Source organism: Dendropsophus ebraccatus, chromosome 3 (genome assembly GCF_027789765.1).
Source record: "Dendropsophus ebraccatus isolate aDenEbr1 chromosome 3, aDenEbr1.pat, whole genome shotgun sequence".
Classification (NCBI taxonomy): Eukaryota; Metazoa; Chordata; class Amphibia; order Anura; family Hylidae; genus Dendropsophus; species Dendropsophus ebraccatus.
Genome location: NC_091456.1, coordinates 169,157,085 through 169,183,438, shown reverse-complemented (window position 1 = coordinate 169,183,438; position 26,354 = coordinate 169,157,085). Strand labels below are relative to the sequence as shown.

The 26,354-nt window shown below is 46.4% G+C and overlaps 2 long non-coding RNA genes across 3 annotated transcripts in view; one reads left to right on the top strand and one right to left on the bottom strand.

Annotated features, from left to right (window-relative positions):
* Positions 1 to 22,473, bottom strand: part of LOC138786250 (uncharacterized) — a 30,952-nt gene extending 8,479 nt beyond the window's left edge. For both annotated transcript variants that reach the window (XR_011362200.1, XR_011362201.1), the window contains exons 1-3: positions 22,410 to 22,473; positions 4,964 to 5,107; positions 2,456 to 2,528 (exon numbers count right to left, since the gene is read on the bottom strand). This is a non-coding gene — a long non-coding RNA (uncharacterized lncRNA). The remainder of the gene's footprint in view (positions 1 to 2,455; positions 2,529 to 4,963; positions 5,108 to 22,409) is intronic.
* LOC138786253 (uncharacterized) lies at positions 530 to 25,028 on the top strand. Its single transcript, XR_011362207.1, has 3 exons — positions 530 to 685; positions 3,379 to 3,486; positions 24,996 to 25,028. It is a non-coding gene; the product is annotated as an uncharacterized lncRNA (long non-coding RNA).
* Positions 25,029 to 26,354: the final 1,326 nt, after the last annotated feature.

Here is a 26,354-nt window from a genome sequence, read left to right as displayed (position 1 = left end):
TCTATATATACAGCCCAGCATACCATTATATATACAGCCCAGCTTACCATTATATATATACAGCCCTGCATACCATTATATATACAGCCCAGCATACCATTACATATACAGCCCAGGATACCATTATATATACAGCCCAGCATACCATTATATATACAGCCCAGCATACGATTTGCTTTCCCTACGGCCTGGTTGCACTGGTGATTCATTTTAAGGCTGCCAGACATCTTTACCCCTAAATCCTTATCTTCTGAAGTCTTTGCCAACACAGAACTGCCGATACGATACCCCGATAGAGGTATTTTTCTCCCCAAGTGCATTATTTTACATTTGGAAACTTTTATAAAAGGGTTACTATCAGCATTCATAGTAGTTTAGGGTAGAAATCATTTTTGCATTCCTGGTGGCCTAGGCAATGGAACACATACATTTTTAGCATACCTGGTGGCCTAGGCCATATAACCGATACATATTAGATTCAGTTATAATGTTGCATCCAGTCTATTTTTCTTTTTCTTTGCAGAATGGAAGCAATGAAACAAATGAGAAGAAGAAACATTGAAGAAGTTTTTATCACTAAGATATAAAGTATATAGGAATATGAGAACTCGGCTGCTAGTGGCTGCTCGTATAACACTCCTCCATTGACTCACCTTGTTTTCTTGTTTAGACATTTTATTGCAAGGTCAGCTTTTTATTTTACTGTATAGAATCCACTTGAAATGAATAAATGTTTATACAAGACAAAATGTGGATAATGCAAGAAATAAGTGTGTGGGCGAAATACAGCAGTGTTTTCCAGAACTACCTGTGAGCTGCCATATTCTATAGTGCAAATGGGCTTGCAATCTTTTAAAGAAGCAGTTCACTTTTTTTTTTTTTCGCCCCCCCCGGGTAGCCACTGTCAAGTATACTTACAGAAGATGATCGGTGTCTCGTTCCCGTCGGTCAGTTCCGTCCCGCGGTGCCGTTCACATCGGGCGCGCGCTCACTTCCGCCGGCGCTGTGACTCCTCTTCTCTCCCTTGTCATTTGAACGCCGGAAGTCACGCGCTTCCATAGAGAATGCATGGAAGCGAGTGACTTCCGGCGTATAATCACTGGGCAGAGAAGAGGACTCGCAGCAGCCGGCGGAAGTGAGCGCGCGCCCGATGTGAACGGCACCGCGGGACGGAACTGACCGACGGGAACGGGACACCGATCATCTTCTGTAAGTATACATGACAGCGGCTACCCGGGGGGGGGGGGGGGGGGGGAAATAAAAAGTGAACTGCTTCTTTAAACTTGTATACTAATGAACCTGCACCTGAATCTATAGATCAACCTGACCTGTATGAGTATGGGGTATGGGGACCCCACAATAGTCAGAGAATATCACAGAGCATTGTCTAGACTGGATACAACTGTATCACTTCTCAGCTGGGAGCAGGACGAGCTATGTACAATGTATCAGTCTGGGGTCCAGGCTGTAGAGCTCACAGAGCATTGTCTAGACTGGATACAAGTGTATCACTTCTCAGCTGAGAGCAGGACTAGCTATGTACAATGTATCAGTCTGGGGTCCAGGCTATAGAGCTCACAGAGCATTGTCTAGACTGGATACAACTGTATCACTTCTCAGCTGAGGGCAGGACTAGCTATGTACAATGTATTGGCGGGTTCAGACTGAGGAATTCTCGCAGAAAATGTCAGCGGAATTCCGTCAGCTGTCCGTCCGCACATCTGGGCGCTTTTCCGCCGGCCCCATAGACACCATTCCATGGGCCGGCGCATTCCGCTATACGCTGAAAGAAATGTCATGTCACTTCTTTCAGCGGATCGCGGAATACGCCGGCCCATAGAATGGTGTCTATGGAGCCGGCGGAAAAGCGCGTGCGGACAGCTGACGGAATTCCGCGGACATTTTCCGTGAGAATTCCTCAGTCTGAACCCACCCTATCAATCTGGAGTCCAGGCTGTAAAGCTCACAGAGCATTGTCTGGACTGGATACAATTGTATCACTTTTCAGCTGAGGGCAGGACTAGCTATGTACAATGTATCAGTCTGGAGTCCAGGCTGTAGAGCTCACAGAGCATTGTCTAGACTGAATATAATTACCAGGTTCTGATTAACCAGGTACCTACTATGTATAATAGGGGTTGAGGGGTTGAGGGGTGGAAAATAATATGAACATAATAATTCTTCATCATACAAATGGGTTTGCACCATGTTCTTCTGTGGCTCCTTGATAATCTGTGAGTATTGGTTCATATCATTTGTGTTTTCTTCTCCTGGTTAGAAGATATGGTTTAGTATGACTTATACATGGTCCTGGTTTTACCATAGCTCTCCCTGCTCCACCATAGCTATATCTCTTGGTGTCTATGATATACACTATCATGGCACATCCTATCGGTCGTCACTGGAGCCAATAATGCATAACATTATTATGTATTAGAGACATTGAATCAGTCACCATCTTGGACTGTTGGTTCTTCGGTGGTTGTACAATGGATGCCTTCTTGTTTTTTTCCTTGCAGTCTAGAGATCTACAGAACATAATATGCAACCAGTAAAACATAATAAGTTCATCTGCAAATAGAATTATGGAAACTCCAGAATTACAAATCTAATATTTTGGCACCAAGTTTATCCTTGTGGGTAAAAAACGTTCATGGGAAACCTAACTCTGTCAATTAACGTTGACTTTTTGGCAGAACGAGGAAAACCACAATGTAAAGAGCTTATCGGCTTTCTGTATTTACCATGTGTGAGGTGGCAGAACGAGGAACAGGATGCAGACTAGTAAGGCAGATCTCCTGCCAGGTCTGTGATGTAGCAGAGCTATAAGAGCTAACACTAGACCACACACTGGTGGGAGGACTCCAAACACTGTTAGGGTTGTTGTTTTTATTGTAACCCATTCCATGTGGTCTGTAAACATCAAAATAGATTTTGGGAATTAGAAGGAATTTAAGGTAAATGGAGCTGAGCAGTGGCCAAAGTATTGGACATATACACTGGATGTGACCTCTGGGACCTCCAAAGATCCTCAGGTTCAGTGGCCAGTGTCATATATGTTAACAAGAAGTAGAGGAATCACAGAAGGGAGGATGAACACACAATCTGACTACACAAGACTTATTTGTAGTCTGTTACCGTGGAGACACATAGGTCTGCATGAAGGCTGTGGACATAAAGCAATGAGAGATGCTTCACTAAGTGTCCAGGAGGTGTACTCTTCTTGCTAGAGGTCCAGTGCTCATTTATTGAGAGCCTTCATGGCTCCTCCTCTCATCTATAATTGACAGTTCTCCTGACTGGACACTAGAACTGTCACTTAAAGATCCTGGGTACTTGTTTTGTCAGTGCCTGGAATATCTCTTTTTTGTCATGCAGGTATCGTGGTTGCAACACAAGGAATCCTTACACTCTTGTCCATAACCTCTATATAGGTTAAGCAGTGTTGAGAGCTCAAACCTGAAAACAGAATCCTTATAAGTGCAGGTACAATGTGTGTAGTGTCCCAGAACCAATGTGCCACTACTGTCTTCTTTCTTTCAGTCGGTACTGAAGGTATATTCTAAGAGGTTCCCTATACTCCCTAACACTATGGCACCAGTGTTTCCTATGTAAACCTTACAGAGCTGTAATGTTCACCTTTTGCCACAAGATGCCTCCACTATTCTCTGTGTATTTTACAGTACATTGAAGTCTATGGGGAAACATTGTGTGTTGCATTGTATTATATAGATTGCCAGGCTATTAGGTAGACTTTCCCGACCGTTCTAGCCTATGGGATGTTGTACTACCTCAGTTCTCCTCCATCAATAAGGTATTAGCCCAGTCTTAGCTCATATAAAGGAGTAGTGGTTAGCTCTGGGTCTTAGCTAGTTGGGGTGTTCCTGACTAGACTGCTACACAAGAGAGAGAGTTTACCCTAGGGCCTGCCCTTGTGGCCAGGTGCCTGATCCTGCCAGAAACTATTTTCTCTACAAGCTTTTACAAATCTACTATGTTCTGCTAAACTCTAAGATGGACAACTACTGTTAGAGGGAACAACCTGTCTACGTCTGGGGTGACTGTTATCTTCTTTAAAGTATTTTCAGGAAGTTCTTTTGCTGAACTGGACTGTCTCCGGTGTGTTGGTTAAGTTGCACGTAAAGCCGAAGTACCTTGCTAACTATTGCTCTATCTCCTCGGGTAATTTTGAGGGATTAGCTCCACCCAGTTGTTTAAGCCCGGATCTGGCACTCTGAGATCTATTCTGGCAAGAGGTGGTATTCTCCAAACCGTGAGTACGGGTATCCTATCGAATGTCAAACATCTAAAGTCAAGTCACCCTGGTAGAGTTCTGCACTGCCTAGACAGACCCCTTGGTAGCCCCCTCATCTCCTGTACAAGTCTACACCTTTAGGAATATCTTAAAGACTATCTGAAGTCTAAACTATTGCAAATTATCAACAGTATTAAAGTAAAACACTGGCAATCAATCTTGTGTGAAAACATTGTCCCTAAAGTTCAAGTATTGAACTGTACTGTCACTTTAAAGTGACTGTACCACCAGGCCCAGGCTGAAGCACTGGAGGCGGGCCGACCCACCCTTAGTGGGAAGAAACTTCAGCCCCTCCATGACGTGACTCCATTAGAATCAATGGAACCCTATCATACAGGGGCTAGGGTTTCCTCCCACTAAGGGTGGGACGGCCAGCCTTCAGTGCTTCAGCCTGGGCCTGGTGGTACTGTCACTTTAAGAAATGTTCCAGAAAGAATTCAAGTGGTTACGTTATCCTGAACTTTGTGGTTCCTCTATACTACATCATCACGACACTATAGGGAACACCAGGGACTATACCTACAACTTGAACGGACGTGTGTCTGGGACCCAGTGAGGCCATATACCCCTCAGGTCCCGTGACACCTGCTCTTGCTAATAACGACTGCCACCCCCTGGGACACCACATGTGCTCATGGTCGTACTCACATTTACAGATCTGTACATCCTCATGAGCCGTCATTCTGTCATCTTGTAATTACATCTTGTCCTCTAGTGTTCTGCATCATTTTAAGAAGCCATTCCAGAAAGCAAATAATAAGACAAGTCTTCACCTCAGGAAGAGCCATTTCCCTGTAGACATTAATGAAGCAGAGATAATATAGTTATTAGATTGTTAAGACAGTGAGGAGTCATCCACGATCATGTCTGTGCCGCCAGATCATCAGAAGTATACATCCAATGTACTTACACATGAAGAGCAAGGCCACTGACACCCGGCCGCTGTTATGTCTGAGGGGTCATAGAATCATAAGTGACTGCACTATTACAGTGTCAATGAGTCTGCATCTAATACTTAACCCCTTCCTGATTCCCTTTTTTTCTTACTTTTCTTTATTCTATGATTCATAACACTTTTATTATTCCACCCACTGTACAGGATAAACAACATTATACTTTAATGGTTTAGACATTTCCACATAAAATAATACTGATCATGTTATTTTTTGCAGTTGAGATATACGTGTTTAAAAAAAAAACATAGGCAAAGGGAAAGATTGGAATATTGGTTGGGGGAGTTTCTTTTTATTATTATTATTGTTGTTATTATTATTTTGTTAACGCATTCATTTATTTGCTTTTGCAGTACACTGCAATACTATTGCAGTGTACTGTTACTCCTGCAATACTATTGCAGTGTACTGTTACTCCTGCAATACTATTGCAGTGTACTGTTACTCCTGCAATACTATTGCAGTGTACTGTTACTCCTGCAATACTATTGCAGTGTACTGTTACTCCTGCAACTCCTAGTACATAAAAAGCAATCTGTACACCAATATTGGATTGCAGGGGTGACAACTTAAGCCTACAGGAGGACCAGCATTTGTGATCTAACCTCCTGGATGCCGTGTTCTCTTTTGACAATCATATCTAGGGAATTTAACAGTCAGTCAGCCTTCTCTCATACTTTCTATCCAAGATCCATACGTTTTTACCCTATATACATCATAGACTGTAGAGGGTTTAACTCATCTTGCAACTGTGTTATTAGTGATGGCTATTGGCAGGTTTGTTCATGTGGCCACCCATGATCAGACTTTGCCTCAACAGTTGCACTGACTATGATTCCTGCTTGTAATCTTGGTACTGTGTTTTGGTGTACACTATTCATCAATTTATCAGCCATTGCTGATACCCCCTTTTTCCTGGGTTATTGGTAAAGAAAGAACCACATCTCCAGTAGACAGTTGTTAGAAAATAACAATGAAACAACTCTAATTATATGACCCGATCGGTACAGCAAAGCCAGCAAATGAGCTATAGAAAACAGGAAGCAACAGTCTATTGTTGGCTTTAATGGCCACTTTGCTAACTGGAATGAGACAACTCTGCTTTCCTGACCTGATCTATATGACAAAGACAACAAATAAGCTGCAGAAAACATAAGGCAACAGTCTATTGTTGGCTTTAATGGCCCCTTAGCTAACTGTAATGAGACAACTATGCTTTTCTGACCCAATCTATAGGGCAAAGCCTGCATAAAACAGGACTTGACAGATTATTATGTGCTTTAGTGGACAGTTTGCAAACTGGAGTCCACACACCTCAGTAGACATTTGTTAATATGAACTGAGTGATTATCTGTCTCAATCTACACAGCAAAGTTGACAAGTAAACTTCAGAAAACAGGAAGTCACAGCCTATTCTGTGCTTTAGTGGACAGTTTGCTAATTGGAACAAGTCCACATCTCATTAGACAGTTATTACAATGAGGTGACTCTGCTTATACTGACAAGATCTATACAGCAAAGCCAACAAATGAAATGCATAAAATTAGAAAACATGTAGAGAAAGTCTATTCTGTGCTTTATCTGACAGTTTTCTTACTAGAATACTTCAAAAAGAATCATATCAAAAGACTGATTTGAATAATGTCATTTCCTGACCATAGATTCCCTTTAATGTAACCATGAGGCAGGGGCTTTATAAAACTATCCGGGAATCTGTTGTGAATTTTATGTAAATGGATGGATACGCTGGGCAGGGATATTGTAGAATTTTCTCAAGTAAACAGTTTATTAGAAAACTTGGCTGAGGGTATAGATCCAATCACAATAACTAGACGCTCCCATCTGCTTGTAGTTTGGCTTTTTTCTCTCTAACCTTGTAGTTTGTTTCCAAAAATTTAGGTTAAATTGCCCAATAACAGGTTTAATGGGAATTTGACTGAACAGCTCCTATGCTGAGGTGCTGATAGGTAGGAATTACTTTAAGTATGTGCTATAGATTTACGAAATAACTTTAAATGTAAATGAGTACTATATATGAGTGTTACCTGTTCTTATTGAGCGAGCATAGGGATGCTAGATCAAGCTCGACCTTATGTTGTTCAGGTAAAGGTGGCCTTACATTTTTTTTTGTTCCAATTTTTGTACAAAAATGTACAAAAATAAAAAAATGTAATACGTTACTACAAGACACATTAGAACTCTGGTGGTATGCCGGCAATTGAGGGCATACTGCCGGAGCTCTAATATATCTTGCTTCAACAAATTGCATTTTTTCATCAAAATTTTTAGTTTATTATACAAGAATCAGAATACATATGGAGACAAACTATATACAGGGCCAAAATATACAAATATTAGAAAGAAAAAAATGCAATAGGTTACTTGAAGGTGAACCAAGCACTTTCTGCTCTACCAAGCAGGGGACACCTGGTTAAATGCTTGAGTCTAACATTGATTTAACAGGGTTAGTTACTCAAGTCGAGCATTTTTCAATGCTCGACTTGAGTAACTAGTACTCGAGCATTTTAGTGCTTGCCCAACACTAGTTATTATGGCTACTTTTTAAAGTCTAAAATTGTGGCTTTCAAATGCTGGCAGGAAAGTTCACAGCCTTCCATTGATTGCAGAAAGTAGACTCAAAGTCATAGAAACCTAGAAGATTGTTGGCAGAAAAAGACCACTAGGTCCATCTAGTCTGCCCTTTTAGTATTTCCATTCATAATATATTAGGATAGATTTATCTTAGGAAAGTCCTAGCACTATCTGACATCATTCAACACTGGAAACATTGTCTCTGATTGTCATATCTAGGGGTACATTTTCCACTTGAATGGGTTCTCCAACTGGTGCCAGAAATTTGTAATTTACTTCTAGGAAGTGATGTATTAATTCTAGTCTGACACAGTGCTCTCTGCTGCCACCCCCGTCCATGTCAGAAAAGTGTTTTTTTTTTTTTTGTTTTTTTTTTTATAGAAGTAAATTACAAATCTATATAACTTTCTGGCACCAGTTGATTTAAATATTTTTTTTAGGGATGGTCCGAACCCTCCGAGGTTCGGGTTCGTATGAACCCGAACAGAACTCGGTTTGGACCATCCCTAATTTTTTTTTTTGTGAACTTCAATGTTAAGTTGGATTTATACATAGTGGGGTCTGGGCACTGCTGGATGTTGGATAGGAGGGTCTGGCTTACGTTTGGCATCCTAATTCATCCTAATTGAGTCTCTATAGTTTGGAGTAAAGAAGGGAAAGGGGGGCATGACCAAAAGGTTGAGGAGGGAAGTATTTTTAGTAAAAAAAAAAAATAACTTAAAAAGAAGAGGAGGTTGGAGGTTAGTTAGGGGAAAGATCAGAAGCAACGTGAGGAAATATTACTTTACTGAAAGGGTAGTAGATTCTTGGATCAAACTTCCAGCAGATGTGGTTGGTAAATCTACAGTAACAGAATGTAAACCTGCCTGGTATATACATATATCTATCATAAAATAATAAGAAGGGAAATACTAAACAGGGCGGACTAGATGGACCCAGTGGTCTTTTTCTGCCGACAATCTTCTATGTTTTTATGTTTCTATCTATGTTTCTTAAATAGTGCAAATCCTTCCCACAATCCATAGTAGCAATAGGATTAATATGGTAGATGTTTTCATTGAACACAATCTACCTTGATTCTGTCCATAAGATACTTCATTGAGGCGTCACAGCACTGAATCTGCACATAACCCTGAGTAATGGAGAGTGTCCTGCAGCACACAATGACTGAGTTATATGGCGGATATCTGTCAGTGACAAATGGTCAGGGCCGGACTGGGACTTAAAATCAGCCCTGGCAATCAAACCCCAGCAGCCCACATACCATATCATGGATAGCGATGTAAAATATGCGCTGTAGCAAATTCTGCTTCATTTAGCCGTGTCCCCACTACTCCCTTAAACATGTGAACCCACCACCAGCACCTAAAAACAATGCTATAACATAATCTGCTGTGGATTTGATGTGGCATATATATGCATTTATTTTAACTGATTAAATCAGAAGCATCAAAACCGCAATGGATTAGGTATGAACGTTCCCTTAAAGGGAACCTGTGAGGTCTATACCAGGTACACAGCTGTAGATCCCAGCGTACAGGTCAGGGACCGGACCTTTAGTCCATTGTAAACCTCTATAATCATTCTTTTCATTACCAGCTGAAGTGTCAGAGAGGCGGAGCTGAGTCACAGCAGCACCCTCTGCCCCAGCCCCTTCCTGCTCTGACTGATGGACGTATAGGTTAGTGCTGCTGCTGCGGTTGCCGTTGTGAAACTTTAGTCGGTAATGAAAAGGACAATTATAAAAGTTTACACTGGACTAAAGGTCCTGTCACTATTGTCTGCTGAGATCTACAGCCCTAGACCAGGTATGGACCTCACAGATTCCCTTTAAAGGAGAAAAACATAGCCACTTTCTTCCAGAAACAGTGCCACACTCTTCTTCAGTTTGTGTGAGGTATTGCAGCTCAATTCCATTGAAGTGAATGGAGTGAAGTTGTAATACCTTTACATAACCTGAGGACAGGGTGGTGCTGTTTTTGGACAAAAGTTACTATATTTTTTAAATCTCTTTTATCCTGACTATGTCTGCACTCCATATAATGGCGGTATAAGCAGTAAGGTTTTAATTATTAAAATGTGTCTGCTGGTTGTGATCTCATGTGTAATCAAAGCTTAAAAATAAGCTGCTAGATAGATATTTCCTACTGGATATCTATCTTCTATCTATCTATTTATCTCCTGTCTGTCTATCTATCTATCTAGAATTTTCTGTGCATGATAATACTGTCATAGTTAATAACACCAGTAAGCAAATATTATCCCCACACTGTACACATTACTGCCATACTGTTACTAAGCAAACCCAGCAATATTGCCAATACTACCAGTATATAAGTAACAAATAATATCACCACACCATGAGCACGGCCATTATCACCACATAATGAATAATACCGCTACACTGTGACTGAATACAATCCACTATATACAACACTAATATTACCAATAATACGAGTAATACCATCACACCATGCCCACTACCCTCAGCATACGGTGACTGGATAATACCACTATACCATCACACCATGCCCACTACTCCCACCATACAGTGACTGGATAATACCACTATACCATCACACCATGCCCACTACTCTCAGCATACGGTGACTGGATAATACCACTATACCATCACACCATGCCCACTACTCCCACCATACAGTGACTGGATAATACCACTATACCATCACACCATGCCCACTACTCCCACCATACAGTGACTGGATAATACCACTATACCATCACACCATGCCCACTACCCTCAGCATACAGTGGCTGGATAATACCACTATACTGGCACCAAATAACAGCCACTATATAAAGACCAATATTCACCCAGAACAGTGACCATAGAACACAGGTGTCACACTCCAGCTGTTACAGAACTACAAATCCCATCATGCCTGGTCAGCTAAAGCATGACGGGAATTGTAGTTTTGTAACACCTGGAGGGCCGGAGTGTGACACCCCTGATACAGAAGTAGATCCCAGTTGTATAATGGTCCTGCAGACCTTAAAAGTGATGATTACAATTACATCCTGTCACTCACAGTAGGCGTCTTCTCTGCATGAAGAGACGTCCACTTTTCCTTTTCTTCTCCATCTGGCTCCGGCCATCATGAAGGCTTCTCTGGCTATGACTCCTCTCCACGGGATCTGTCAGACAGACATTTTAGGCTTCTTGCTTCAGCAACATCCTCATCTATACATCCCCCCCAAATAGAATAGCCCCCCCCTCCACTGCACATCCTTCCATATAGAACAGCCCCCCTGCTGTACATCCCCCATATAGAATAGCTCCTCCTTGCATCCCCCATATAGAATAGCCCCCCGTGCATCCCCCCATATAGAATAGCCCCTCCTTGCATCCCCCATATAGAATAGCCCCCCGTGCATCCCCCCATATACAATACCCCCCCTGCATCTCCCCTATAGAATACCCCCTCCTTGCATCCCCCCTATAGAATACCCCCTCCTTGCATCCCCTCCCTATAGAATACCCCCTCCTTGCATCCCCCCTCCTTGCATCCCCCCTATAGAATACCCCTCCTTGCATCCCCCATATAGAATACCCCCCCTGCATCCCTCCATATAGAATACCCCCTCCTTGCATCCCCCATATAGAATAGCCCCCGTGCATCCCCCCATATAGAATAGCCCCTCCTTGCATCCCCCATATAGAATACCCCTCCTTGCATCCCCCATATAGAATACCCCCTCCTTGCATCCCCCCTATAGAATACCCCCTCCTTGCATCCCCTCCCTATAGAATACCCCCTCCTTGCATCCCCCCTCCTTGCATCCCCCCTATAGAATACCCCTCCTTGCATCCCCCATATAGAATACCCCCCCTGCATCCCTCCATATAGAATACCCCCTCCTTGCATCCCCCATATAGAATAGCCCCCGTGCATCCCCCCATATAGAATAGCCCCTCCTTGCATCCCCCATATAGAATACCCCTCCTTGCATCCCCCATATAGAATACCCCCTCCTTGCATCCCCCCATATAGAATACCCCCTCCTTGCATCCCCCCATATAGAATACCCCTCCTTGCATCCCCCATATAGAATACCCCCCCCTGCATCCCTCCATATAGAATACCCCCTCCTTGCATCCCCCATATAGAATACCCCCTCCTTGCATCCCCCCATATAGAATACCCCCTTCTCCTTGCATCCCACCCATATAGAATAGAATACCCCCCCCCCCATCTTCCCATATAGAATACCCCCCCCCATGGCCACTAGTGAAAGAGGTAAAAAAAAACCACACATTCTCACCTTTCACCTCGCTCCCCAGCAGCTTCTTCTTCCCGGATGTTCGGTCCACAGCTCTTCTCCCCGGTGCAGAGCGGAGGCAGCTCCTCTCCTGTTTCTGCTCCCAGGTCCTCAGCGGTGCGTCAGGGAAGTGACGTCAGCCGCTGGGGACCTGGCAGAGGTGCCCGCAGACGTGCCTGCGCGCGGCACGTCTGCGGCCCCGGGCCGGCCCTGACACCTTCCAGATGCCGGAGGGGGCTGAAGACCAGCCCCCCCGCTCTCCGGCCCAGCCCGCTCCTTACTGGCAGTGCCGGGGGCCAATGGCTCCCTGGCTCTGTCAGTCAGAGCGCGGCTGCTGCAGACTGTGAGCGTTCATCTTGAACGCTCACAGTTAAAGGGCCAGGGCGCCGGCCCTCTGCACAGGCTGAATGAATAGCGCAGCGGCCGGCTGCGCTATTCTTGCAGCCACTGCTGAGGGCCGGTGCACATGGGGGCCAGGACCGGCGGCCCCCGGATTGGTAATACCGGCAGCCCAGCGGGCATTTGCCCGCTTTGCCAGATTACCAATCCGGGCCTGCAAATGGTTAATGTCTGTGTGGGCGTGATGACGATAGTGAGAGATGTATAGTATTTCTTAATCTAACAAATGAAGAAGACAAAAATCCAATGAAACCTGCCATACATCTTATTGTACACCCATAATGTGGTTCCCAAGGCTACACATAAGATTGTCCTTATTGGAACTTGATTAATTTTGTTTAAGTTAGAGGTTAGAAGTGTTTCACACTTCAGAGCTGCACTCGCTGTTCTGCTGGTGGAATCAGTGTGCACCTACATTATATAGCTTCCCTTACACTGATCCTGAGTAATAGTTGGTATTATACTACAGAGCTACTCGTCTACCCCAGCTCTGAAATCAACAAGAATCCATTTGCTTTGTGAATATGTAATCCTTTACCCCACCATGTCCTCTTAGTACATTTTAGTTTAGACGTTGTTAAGTACTACAAGTCCCAGAGTGCATTTCCTCAACTCTTCATTACAGCCCTCCCACCCCACAAAGCACTCCTGCCAGTTTCTCTGCAGTCAGTAAATACTCAGCACCTGCAGTATTCATTTCCTGTCTGCTCCTCTGGCTGTGGCATTGCTCAACATGTTTGCTTGTTCCCTATGTGCTAAAAAAGATAAAGGAAGAAGGTGATTGAAGCTATAGGGGCTGATCAGAGGAGATGAAATCACTCAGGGGCGGAGCTTCAGCTCAGAGACAAGATCCAGCCAAGTCTTCTGTGACAGCAGTGGATGATGCATTGTCTACAGAAAGAGTGAGAAGCCGAGGAGCTGGAGACAATACACATTGAAAATTAAAGAGCTACACAACTTCCTGTCAGGGATAAATCGAGCAAAACCATACTAAAGCCAGGGCTATAAGTTATAACACCCTATTAGTAGGTTATTTATCTTGAAATTATAGTTTTATTTATATAAAATGTTCAGGGAGGGCGAAAGCGGGCATAGCATAGCAGCAGCCCGTACATGAAGGGGTGGGCAGCAGGGGGTTAATAGTTCACACATGAGGAAAGGTACACACGGGGAGCACGGGACAGGGAGTAGGTAACCAGGGATACGGGGGTAGGCCAATCGGGGGAGAGTTTTGGGAGTGGGTAGGCGTGATTTGGGGGGTCAGATATAAGTGGAAAGGGGGAGGGGCTTACCCACTTGTTCCTGTGTCCGGACCTGGAAGCGGCGAACCTGTGCTGCCGGCGCTGCTGAGGACATGGAGCGTGAAGATCTGGCTGCTTCTCTTCGGGCAGCCGCGGCGCATCATGGGGAGCAATGGCTGCAGGAGCAGCTCTTGTCATTTCTTGGGGGAGCGGGGGGAGAGGTAGGTGCGCAGGGTACTCGTCCCCCCGCACGCCGCCGGCGCCCGCCGGAGCGGCTCAGCCCCGATGTGCCCCGCCGCTCCCGCCGCGTAGGGAGCCCTCTCCAGGACCCTCCAGCCCCCGCTGTCCGGTCTCCACCACCCCGGTCTGGCAGGGCAGCTGGGAGGAATCCCGGACCGCGGCGTGGTTCCGGTGCTGGGAGCGAGGCAAGTGCAGCAGCCTCTGCTTCCCCAGCACTGGCATCGACTTCCGGAGCAGTGGCGGCTGGCTCCTCCCACTTCCGGTCACAGGGGGCAGCCAGGAAGGCAGTGAGTGCCGGGACCAGGCCTCACAGGAAGACTGCCGGGAGAGGTGGAAAGGCCAGGAGGAGACCCGAGGGTGAGTCCCGAGGGGGGGCTCCCCCTGCCCCGCAAGTGGCGGTGACTAGAGTGCGGGTGGAGGCTGGGCGCCCCGGGGACCCGGGGGCCTTTCGCAGCACAGCCGCAGCAGCTGTCACCCTGTCCAGCAGCAGCCCCTTTCCTGTGCAGGTGCAGGTGCAGCACCCTGGCACTTCAGCCAGCAATCTGGGTGTGGGGGCTTTGTCTTCAGAAGAAGAGGATCTGGAGGAGGGACAAGTCGTGGATCGTCCTGTGCCTGCAGCGTCTTCAGCGGCTGTTCCGGCTCCTGCCCCGAGTCAGCCTGGTGGGTCTTGCTCATTGTCTATTGTACCTACTGTATGGTCCCCTGTGTCGTGTGGTGTGAGTGGTGGGGGCGTGACTTTGCATGGGGGTCAGGGTTCAGTGGGCGGTGGGGGTCAGTTTGCGGGGGTTGGCGAGGCAGTTGTGCAATTTCTGGCTGGCATGCGTGAGCTGATGTCAAGGAGTGGTGCGTCTGGGGCGGGGCAGGTGTCACCAGTGTCGGCATGGTTGGGGGGCGGCTCCGGGCCCGTACCGGCTTCGGCACCCCCTGTGGCGAGTGCTTCAGCGGGAACAGGGGGAGTGTCCTCCGGGTCAGTTGCAGCGCCTGCGGGGGTGGGTGACGCGCCTGCGGCGACAAGCGCGGTTGCTGACGCATCGGTTAGGCTAGACGATGGGGCGCGGGGCGAGGTATACGTCTGTTTTGACGGGCCCTTAGGGGCCCATCTTAAGCAGGAGGTACGTGAGAAGATATGGCGGGATGAGTATGTGGAGATTTTCTCCCTCCTGCCATTAGAGAAGTTTAATCTGGATAAGGGGAAGCCCGACGAGAGTAAAAAGGAGGAGGAGGAAAGGCGGCGGTATCGGCTGATACCGCGCACTTTCTCCAACTGGCTGCAGGCGTTCGCGATACTGGCGAGCGTAGTGGGGGAAAAGGCTCCTCAGCACTGTTCAGCCCTGTTTTGCTACCTTGATTCGATAGGGGAGGCCTATCGGGTTTATGGTGGCACGGCATGGCTCAGGTATGACGAGCAGTTTAGGCAGCGTAAAGCAGTGCGACCGTCCTTGCGGTGGGATCATAAGGACATAGCTCTGTGGATGCGACTCATGGCGGCGGCGAGGGCTCCGTCACAGCCCTTTCGAGCGGGAGTCGGGGGAACGGCGGCTTCCGCCGGGACCTCGACCGGCCAGCGCCCCGGATGCTGCTGGCAGTATAATGAGGGTCACTGCCGGTTCGGCTCCACTTGCAAGTTCAAGCACGAGTGCGGTACTTGCGGGGGGAGCCATCCTCAGTCGAAATGTTTTAAAAAACAGAAGGGACGTTCTGGGGATTCTGGGGGTAAAGGGGTGGACGCCGGTGAGCCTAGAGGCGATGCGTCCGTGGCTAGATGAGTATCCGGATCGTGAGGCGGCGATGCTGTTGTTGCAGGGTTTTCAGTGGGGTTTTAAGATCCCCTTTTTCCCAGATGCTCCCATTTTTCGCCCACCTAACCTGAAGTCTGCTCGATTGCGCCCGGACTTGGTGGGAGAAAAATTGGGCAAGGAGGTGGCCCTGGGGCGCATGGCAGGCCCGTTTCCGAGCCCGCCGTGGCCTCACCTGCGGGTCTCGCCTTTGGGGCTGGTCCCGAAGAAGGAGCCCGGCAAGTTCCGCCTGATCCATCATTTGTCATATCCGGCGGGCTTGTCGGTGAACGATGGGATTGAGCAGGACACCTGCTCGGTTTCATACGTTTCCTTTGATCGGGCGGTTGAGTGGGTGCGGCGGTGTGGACCTGGTGCCCTCATGGCCAAAACGGACATCGAGGCTGCATTTCGTTTACTACCGGTGCACCCCGATTGCTTTCACTTGCTGGGTTGCATGTGGGAGGGGAAGTACTTTGTGGACTGTTGCCTTCCTATGGGGTGCTCTATTTCGTGTTCGTATTTCGAGACGTTTAGCACCTTTGTGGAATGGGTAGTGCGCAGGGAGTCGGGTTTGCAGTCGGTGCTGCATTATCTAGATGACTTCCTGTGCGTGGGGCCTGCACAGTCCTCTCAGTGTTCCCTTCTCCTGCACACGGTGGAGCAGGTGGCTAGAAAATTCGGCATTCCGTTGGCACCGGAAAAAACGGAGGGGCCAGCCACGGTCATCCGTTTTTTGGGTATCGAAATTGACTCGGTGGCAATGGAGTGCCGATTGCCCGTGGATAAGTTGGTGGACCTGCGGGGGCTGGTAAGCGTTTTTGTGGTGCTCCGTAAAGTGCGTCTCCGGCAGTTGCTGTCTTTACTCGGCAAGCTCAATTTTGCTTGCCGAGTGATGCCAATGGGGAGGATATTCTGTCGTCGCTTGGCGCTTGCGACGGCGGGGGTTCGGTCGCCCATGCACCGGGTCCGGCTGACGGCGGAGCACAGGGCGGATTTGCAGGTCTGGGCGACATTTCTGGATTGTTACAACGGTCGATCGGTGTGGATGGATGATTGGGTGGAGAATGTGGATCTGGAACTTCATACGGATGCATCGGGTTCGGTGGGATTTGGTGCCTATATGGGGGGGGAGTGGTTCGCGGGTGAATGGCCTGCCAGTTGGCGTGAATCGGGGTTGGTGCGCAATTTGGCACTGTTGGAATTGTTTCCAATTGTGGCAGCATTGGAGGTGTGGGGGGACATTTTTCGCAATAAAAAGGTGCGTTTCTGTTGCGATAACCAGGCGGTCGTGCAGGCGGTCAATAGTTTGACGGCCTCGTCCCCGCCACTCGTGAGGTTGTTGCGTCGGCTGGTTCTGAAAGGGTTGGAGCTGAATGCGTGGGTGTCTGCCCGTCATCTTCCTGGGGTGGCTAATTCCATCGCTGATTCCCTCTCTCGTTTGCAGCTGGATCGGTTCCGTTTGTTGGCCCCGGAAGCGGAGCAGCATGGGAAGCCCGTTCCGACGTGCTTATGGGAGGTGGTATCAGGACGGCCTTCGGCTTGATGGGGCGAGCTGTGTCCAGGAATACGGGGAGGAGTCATGCGGTCGCGTGGCGAGAGTGGTTGCTTTTCTGCAGGCAATGGGAGTCTGACGGTGTACACGGTGAGCTTGTTCCGGTGTTGCTGTGCTTTATCGGTGATGCTTTTGGGGCGGGGGTGTCAGCTTCGGGTTTGGTGAGGAAGCTAGCTGGCTTGGCCTACTGGTTCAAGCTGTTGGGTGTCAGGGATGTGACGAAAGACTTTGTGGTGCGGCAGGCCGTGATGGGGTATAGAAAGTCTCGGGTGTCCAGGGACGGGAGACGGCCGGTGTCGTTTGATATATTAGTGAGGTTGGGGAGCGTGCTGGGGGAATGTTGTTCGGATGCTTATGAGACTCGGTTGTTTCGGGCGGCTTTTTCGCTCGCGTGTTTTGGGGCTTTTCGAGTTAGTGAGCTGGTGAGTCAGTCGTGTGGTACTGGGGGGGGTCTTCAATCTCGTGAGGTGGTGCTGGGGGATGCTTGTGTGTCTTGCTGGCTGAGTCGTTCTAAGACTGATCGGGCTGGTAAGGGTAGACGGATTTTGTTGTATGCAGTTTCGGGTTCGGAGGTTTGTCCGGTTCATTGTGTGCGCGCCTTTTTGGAGGTCCGGCCGGTTGAGTTTGGGGGCTCGTTTTTGGTCCATCGGGACGGGAGGGCGCTCTCGCGTTTTCAGTTTGTGGCGGTGTTTCGCCGAGGTCTGGCGCGGCTGGGTTTACCTGATAAGGAGTTTGCTTCCCATTCTTTCCGGATAGGGGCGGCTACGGAGGCTGTGCGGTGGGGTCTGGATGAATCTGTGGTGCGTCAGATTGGGAGATGGGAGTCGGCCAGATTCCGCTCGTATGTTCGTCTGGAGCTGTTGTAAGGTGGTTGCAGCTGCATGTTCATTTATTGCATGGTTTGTGTTTCCTTTTCTTTAGATCCGGTTTGCTTGATCTGGATCCTCGGCCATTCCTACGTCCGTAGAGGGGCGTCTCGTGCGGACGTCAGAGAGGAGGGCAGACAGCTGGGTTTCCCACGGGCTTTGGTTAATGTGCGGTGGATTGGTATCGGAGGCTTGCTGTGGGGCGGTGTGTTGCCCGAAACCATTACTATGCGAGGTTAGATCGGGCACCGGATGTTATAGTTCTCCACGTTGGGGGCAATGACCTGGGCGTGCGCTCCTCCAGAGACTTGATCCGGGACATCAAGTTTGATCTCCTGCGCCTGTGGTCATTGTTCCCGGGGATTATTGTTGTGTGGTCGGAGGTGGTCGCCCGATTCAAGTGGAGGCATGCCCGTTCAGTGGACAGGCTGAACAGAGCGCGGGGACGGGTTAACAGGGAGGTGTCCAGATTTGTAGCTCGGAATGGGGGCCTGGTTGTGAGACACAGGGAACTAGAGGTTCCGGGTTGGGGATTTATGGATGAGGACGGGGTTCATCTTAACGATGTTGGGATGGATCTGTGGTCCTCGGACCTGCAGGATGGTATGGAGAAGGCCTTTAAGGTGTGGCGGGACGCCCAAGCTCAAGGGATCGAGCTTGGTCTTGGTGGCGGAGGGGTGGTCGTGGATGGCACGGTGTGAGGAGGTGTTGGAAGTTGTAGTTAAAAGGTGGTAACCCCCTCTCCTTTATATCTTAAGGAGGTCGGGGACCTGGATGGTGGGTTACCGCTTAAGTGGTGTGCTCGGTGATTCCTTAAGAATCGGTGGAAGCAGTGTGGGCAGATTTGCCAGCCCCGAGTCGGCGCGGTGCGACGGGGGGATCTAATTTTACACTGCTGATGGGCCATCCATGACCTCCCTGTTTTAGGTATACTGGGGTGATATGCTGGTTATGTTTGGGGGTGGTTGTCATATATATGGGATTGTTATATATATTTACTGTTATTTAATTTCAATAAAAGGCTGCTGTGGCCGTTAATATCCAACTTTAAGCAGGTGTTGTGTCTTTGATTCTAGGTAAAGGGGGGGGGGGGTGGTTTTGGGGTTCGGGAAAGGTTACATACGCCCCCGTAGTATGCCATACCCCTAATCAAGGGAGGGCGAAAGCGGGCATAGCATAGCAGCAGCCCGTACATGAAGGGGTGGGCAGCAGGGGGTTAATAGTTCACACATGAGGAAAGGTACACGCGGGGAGCACGGGACAGGGAGTAGGTAACCAGGGATACGGGGGTAGGCCAATCGGGGGAGAGTTTTGGGAGTGGGTAGGCGTGATTTGGGGGGTCAGATATAAGGGGAAAGGGGGAGGGGCTTACCCACTTGCTCCTTTGTCCGGACCTGGAAGCGCCCGCCCGCCCTTGTTTTTTGGCCGGTGGGGGTTGGCTGTTTGTTATACTACTTGTCGCGGCAGCTGGCGGAGGGGTGGTCGTGGATGGCACGGTGTGAGGAGGTGTTGGAAGTTGTAGTTAAAAGGTGGTAACCCCCTCTCCTTTATATCTTAAGGAGGTCGGGGACCTGGATGGTGGGTTACCGCTTAAGTGGTGTGCTCGGTGATTCCTTAAGAATCGGTGGAAGCAGTGTGGGCAGATTTGCCAGCCCCGAGTCGGCGCGGTGCGACGGGGGGATCTAATTTTACACTGCTGATGGGCCATCCATGACCTCCCTGTTTTAGGTATACTGGGGTGATATGCTGGTTATGTTTGGGGGTGGTTGTCATATATATGGGATTGTTATATATATTTACTGTTATTTAATTTCAATAAAAGGCTGCTGTGGCCGTTAATATCCAACTTTAAGCAGGTGTTGTGTCTTTGATTCTAGGTAAAGGGGGGGGGGGTGGTTTTGGGGTTCGGGAAAGGTTACATACGCCCCCGTAGTATGCCATACCCCTAATCATGGAATACCCCTGTTACATCCTAACGAATGGCTGCTACTGATGGGCCACTGCTGTGTGCTATCTCCCTGGCTCTCCGGAATGACCACTGACATCATCTGATAATAGTCAAGTGTGATGGGAAATTACTACCCCTTTGTTCTAGGAGAGATAAGCTGCAGCCAGTGGCTTATCTCTCCACATAGAGAACACAGGACTATGGCAAACATTCCTGTGTATGGGGAGGATAGCCAGTGGATGGTAGAGATAACTGATGGCTGAACAATCAATCGGCCATCAGTTATTGAAGGTGTATGGGGACCTTGACAAACTACAGGAACACGATGTATTTTTCAGGTGTTCAGGGGATTTTGTAATGAATGACACCACACAGTAAAAAAGAGATGGACACAATAAATCAGGTTCTCAAATGTTATTACTATTGATCAGAAATTTCTAATTCTCTCCATCCCGTTTAATTAATGGGACTTACTGCAATCAAAGGTCTGACCCAGAGGAAGGCGAGCCAACCCCCATGTAAGGCGGAAAAATTCCTTCCTGACCCCAAGAGCTGACGATCGGCTACTTCCTGGTTCGCTGCAGTGATGACACTGGATGGAGCCCTATCACACGTACATCTTCAAGGGAGGGATTAATCAAACATGGTGTAAAGTGAAACTGGCTCAGTTGCCCCTAGCAACCAATCAGATTCCACCTTTCATTCCTCACAGACTCTTTGGAAAATGAAAGGTGGAATCTGATTGGTTGCTAGGGGCAACTGAGCCAGTTTCACTTTACACCATGTTTGATAAATCTCCCCGATAATGTATAAAAACCATACAAAATAACTGCAAGACCTTCTATATATTATCCTATCCTATATAATATATCCTATATTATCCTACTCTTATCCTTTAAGTATATCATTTCATCATATCATCAAGCCTATACTTATACCAGACTAAACCTAAACTAGTCGTATAGCCTATCCTATATTATCTCTATCATTATCTCAATCTTGTGTCATTTTTATATGTTTCTATATATTCTATATTACTAGCTTATAACTTCTTTTCATCACTATAACTATACTATTACCATATTACATACCTTACTTATATTTAACTTTTACTCTTTTTCTATATTACTTATCATGTTGCTCTGTTAGTTTTTATAATATACCTATACTATAATTTTTTTGTACTTTTTTCTATTTCTAATGTTAAACCTATATTAACCTTATTTCTACAGTATCTAGCTTAAATACATTTTATGTTCATTATCTTTATATTTTTCCCCTTATTTTGTTATATACCTATACTATACTTTTCCTATAGTATTCTTCATATTACTACCTTACCTTATGTTCAGTATATCCCATACTTAGATTCTGTCCATCTATATATCTATATTACTAATCATGTTGCGCTATATATATATATATATATATATATATATATATATATATATATATATTCTTTTTTTTCCATGCTTGCGCTGGTATAAATGGTGGTGGTATCCTGAGTCCCAAAAACATAGAAAATGCAACAGCTTACCTCAATGGCAAGATACAGACCCACTACAGACATGAAAATAGTTAAAAGCAGCAATAAGGTAGCCTCATATCGGAGCAGACCCTACACTGTACTATGGCCTCTCCATGGCGTATAATACGCCTGCATGCAAGATCCGTCTTATACCTGCAAAGATAATTGCACCAGATGGCGGGGAGTGGCTGCCTCTACTTGGTCGTGCACTCAACCCATCCCACTCAAGTGGTGCAATTATTTTTGCAGGTATAAGACAGATCTTGCCCAGAGCATAGGCGTATTATACGCCATGGAGAGGCCATAGTACAGTGTAGGGTCTGCCCCGATATGAGGCCACCTTATTTTTGGTGGGGTGGTTAACACTGTTTGCAAATGGCGTCTCTCACTGCTGGGTCCGGGCCAGGGCTCCTGGTTTTGCATATCCTCAGCCTGTTCCCCACTCTTCCAGATCTTCTTTTGGGGTACATCCATGCTCTTCTCAGATCTCTGCCTCTTCCTTTGGTACTTACCCCCATTGCTGCCATGCTGCACCTCTGGCTATGGCTGCTTCTCTGGGGGGGCCTGATGATCTTGACTCCTCTCTACTCCTCTTTTTACCTCCTTTGGATTTGGTGGGCTTCTTCATGTGGCTTGGAAGAACCCATTCTCACAAAATAAAAAAGAATCACAGAAATATTGCACTAAAATCGCCAAAATATCGCTCTATGGTTTACCTGTGTGTGTGCCAAGGGAGCAATGAGCAGGTTGCCAGGGTCAGCTGGTTGCTAGGGTCAGCTGGTTGCTAGGGTCAGCAGGTTGCCAGGGTCAGCAGGTTGCTAGGGTCAGCAGGTTGCAAGGGTCAGCAGGTTGCCAGGGTCAGACATATGATGTCATAATAGACCGTAGTGGTGGCAGTTGGCTTAGCTGCTGCACCAATATGGCCATACTGATGGCAATATATGTGTGTTTAACCCTTTACATGTTTCATGTCTTATAGTTTGACACTATAGGATCATGAGTTTAGCCTTACTGGATGATGGGGGGTGAACTTAAGGTGCAGTGTGGACATGTATTCCCCCCAAACAAGTTTGTACATGACTGGGCAAAAAATGGACGTTATTCTAATAAATCAGTGGATATTGTCTTAATAAACAGCCTTGATGTATGGTGATGTATGGTAATGTATGGAAAAGTATGGTGATGTATGGAAAAGTATGGTGATGTATGGTGATGTACAGTGAGCTGCATGTGTCTTCCTATACTACCTAATGTTACCACAACACATGGACTCACTAAAAAGGGAAACTATAATGTGAATGGAATAACACAATAAATATGAATCATATATTTGGCATGTAACAACTGAGTTTTTTTTTTCTTTAAATTTATATTAGATTTTAACAATTAAAAACGACAGCCATTCATATAGTCCAACTTAAAAACGTTAAAATAGAACTAATGATTATACATTGCTAATACAAAGTATATGGAACAACAACTGTGTTCTGCATTATTAAAGATCGAAAAACTAATCCATACAAATTATGACTTAAATATGATACTATATTTCAGCATATGGGGGCCTCTCTTTTAAAGGGGTTGTCCAGTGAAAATCTTTTTCTTTCAAAACAACCGGTGTAAGAAAGTTATAAAGATGTGTAATTTACAAAAAATTACAAAAATCTCAAGTTTTCCCATACTTATTAGCTACTCTATGTCCTGCAGGAAATGTTGTTTTATTTTCAGTCTGACACAGTGTTCTCTGCTGACATCTCTGGCCGAGACAGGAACTCTGTCTCGGTTTTCTATGAATCCCCATAGAAAACTTCTCCTGCTCTGGACAGTTCCTGTCTTGGCCAGAGATGTCAGCAGAGAGCACTGTGTCAGACTGAAAATAAAACAACATTTCCTGCAGGATATTTAGCAGCTAATAAGTATGGGAAAACTTGAGAATTTTTAATGGAAGTAAATTACAAATCTATATAACTTTCTTACACCAGTTGATTTGAAAGAAAACGTTTTTCGCTGGACAACCCCTTTAATTTTGTTCAGAGCCACATTTCCGTCTGGTTCTGACCTTTTTCCTGTACCTTGCTCGCCCTCTCTGTTGCTGACCCGACCTGTCTGACCATTCTATTCTGTGTCCTGTCTTTTGTCTGTCCATGTTTTGTCCTGTTTTTGCTCTTATTTCAGAGCAGGGACTTATTTCAGTTGTGGATGGTTGTTTAGGACCGGCTCTGAAAGTAGGCAGGGAGAGTGTGGGGGTGCTAGCCTTAGGGACACTTGTCCTCACTTTTTGCTCCCCTGGGCCCTGACAATCCCTTTAACTCTTAATATATACAGGGGAATCAGACCTTTTTTTTCAGGTTTAAGGGGGAGTATAACGCTGGGCCAAAAGTTATTGCGTGCTGGGGGTCGAGAAACATAAACATATTCACCTGTCCCGGTGCCTGGTCCTGGACTACAGCCAGTTGTCTTTTTTTTCCTGGTATGTCACAACTAGGTTGTAAGATGCCCCACTCAGCCAGTCAGTTACTGGGGTAAGACACCACTGCAGTCACTGATTGGCTGAGCGGGCTAAATCCCACCCACTTGTGACATTCAGCCTTGGTTGTGACATAGCCAAAAACCGGGAGAAGAGGACTACCGGAGGCATACTGGAGCCCAGTGATGTGGTGCAGCATAGGCATGGGGACAGGTGAGCATATTGTCTTTTTTAATTTCCCCCCACCCCCTGCCTTTAATGATATTTTGCCCCACCCACCGGACTTCTGCTTTAAAGGGCCCAGACCTGTGACAACTAAGCTTTAAACTGAAGAAAATTAAACTTTTCTCTACATGTTTTTTTTTTTTAAATCTACTTGAAGATTTTCAATGAAGCACCTAGCGGATACATTTGTGGGTGTAAATGATGTAGAAATTGTTTCCACAACGTTTAAATGCAAATGAAAATACTGATAGGAAAAAAGCTAAATGTGGCCAAACCTCTCTGAATCATTAACATTTACAATATTGCAACATTACACCCAGGACTTGGTTTTTGGCAGAAAGCCGACTATTCCTCCAATATTTCAGCTTCTTCGGGGCAACAAAAATTCACTCAGTATATCAGCGGTATCCCGAAGGCTGCTGAACTTCTCTTAGCTTTACTAGGAGATTTAGATTTCAGTCATTTTAAGCAAAAGCAATTCATCTGCTTTTCCATAAAGCTTACGCATATAAACTCCGCCAGGAATCAGCTTTAATCTTGTTTATGGTTACAATTCTCAATGTCTGTCTGCAGGTATAAGGCTATTACTTTTATATATTTGTCGTTACAGGTCCAGCAACAAGTTTAATATTTAAAGAAAATCCCCCTCATCTGATCCAGTATGAATGAGACTGTCAGCAGCCATTTGGATCAGGGTACCACCGTCCTTAGCTCATGCCCGGACCGAGAGTCTAATATATTTTTCACCAGTTTTCCCCAATTGAGACTCTAATTTTCCCTGGTTGAAGCCTAGACAGTATAATGGCTCCTATATACGGCACACACACACACAAAGTAATCCTGCTCATTTATGCCTCTATAGACACCCTAAGAAGCAGCGGCAGTGTGGAGGACATTATGGAGCAGTACTGACCAATGTAAGCACTCAGGTGAGACCTAAGAAACTCTGTAAACTCATATACCTTTTCTTCAATCTCTCTCTGTGCCTCTGTCTCTCTTTAGCCAACCACCCACCCATCACCCTTTTCCCATCCTCTTAATACTTGTATGGGCAGGGTATACCTTAATCCCTCAGTGAGCTGCTAGACCATGTTGTGTACACAAGGCAAACTTGAGCATTTTTAGCAGCAAGAGGACTTTTTTTTTATCCAGAAAGATATATTATTCGGTTGCTTATATGTTCTTGTACTATTCATTTATGCAAAGTTTATTGAATGTAAAGTATTACTGTCGCTTTAAAAAAAACTTTTTACATGTCACATCTCGACTCATGGATCCGACTAGAATAAAACCCGTCTCCTGCCACAAGCCATATCCCATGGCAGGCTGAGGGGATGTAGAGCACAGTTGCGTACTTCTCCCAATTTTATTTTTCCACAGAGACCCGGACCGATCAGGATTATTTACACGTATGTAGTGTTTCCTTTCTTCTCTTACGCCTTAGTATAACTTTATCACTCACAGGTGTTACAGCTTAGGACAGGTAGTCACTGTTCCTTACTCCAACGCGGTTCCTTACTCCAACCACTAGATGTCAGCCTAACACAGCAACACTTAGGTCTAGCTGCACATACACTTCCTTTCCTCTAGTAACAACTTCCTTTAGTTAGCAGTTAGTGCCTGGCTACAGGCCAGGCAGGACGTATATATAGCTCTTCCTGGTCCACTAGCTATCTTAACAGTATGGATTGCTAGACAAGAACCCTAGGGACACCGGAGTGAATGGAGACTTCACGCTTACCTATGCCGAGGACAGACTGACTAAATATGGCAGTCATTCGCCTTAGAAAAGGGGCAAATAAACTCAAGACTGATCCTACAGTAGAGCACAGTGCAAGTTTAGCCGTTCTCTACTGACAAGCATTTAGCTTTGTAGGAAGGACACTACAAGTCAGCTCCACCCAGAGCAGAGACCTGGGACTCTTACTACCCCAGAGGATGGATCACCCAACACTCTGGGGCAGAAGCC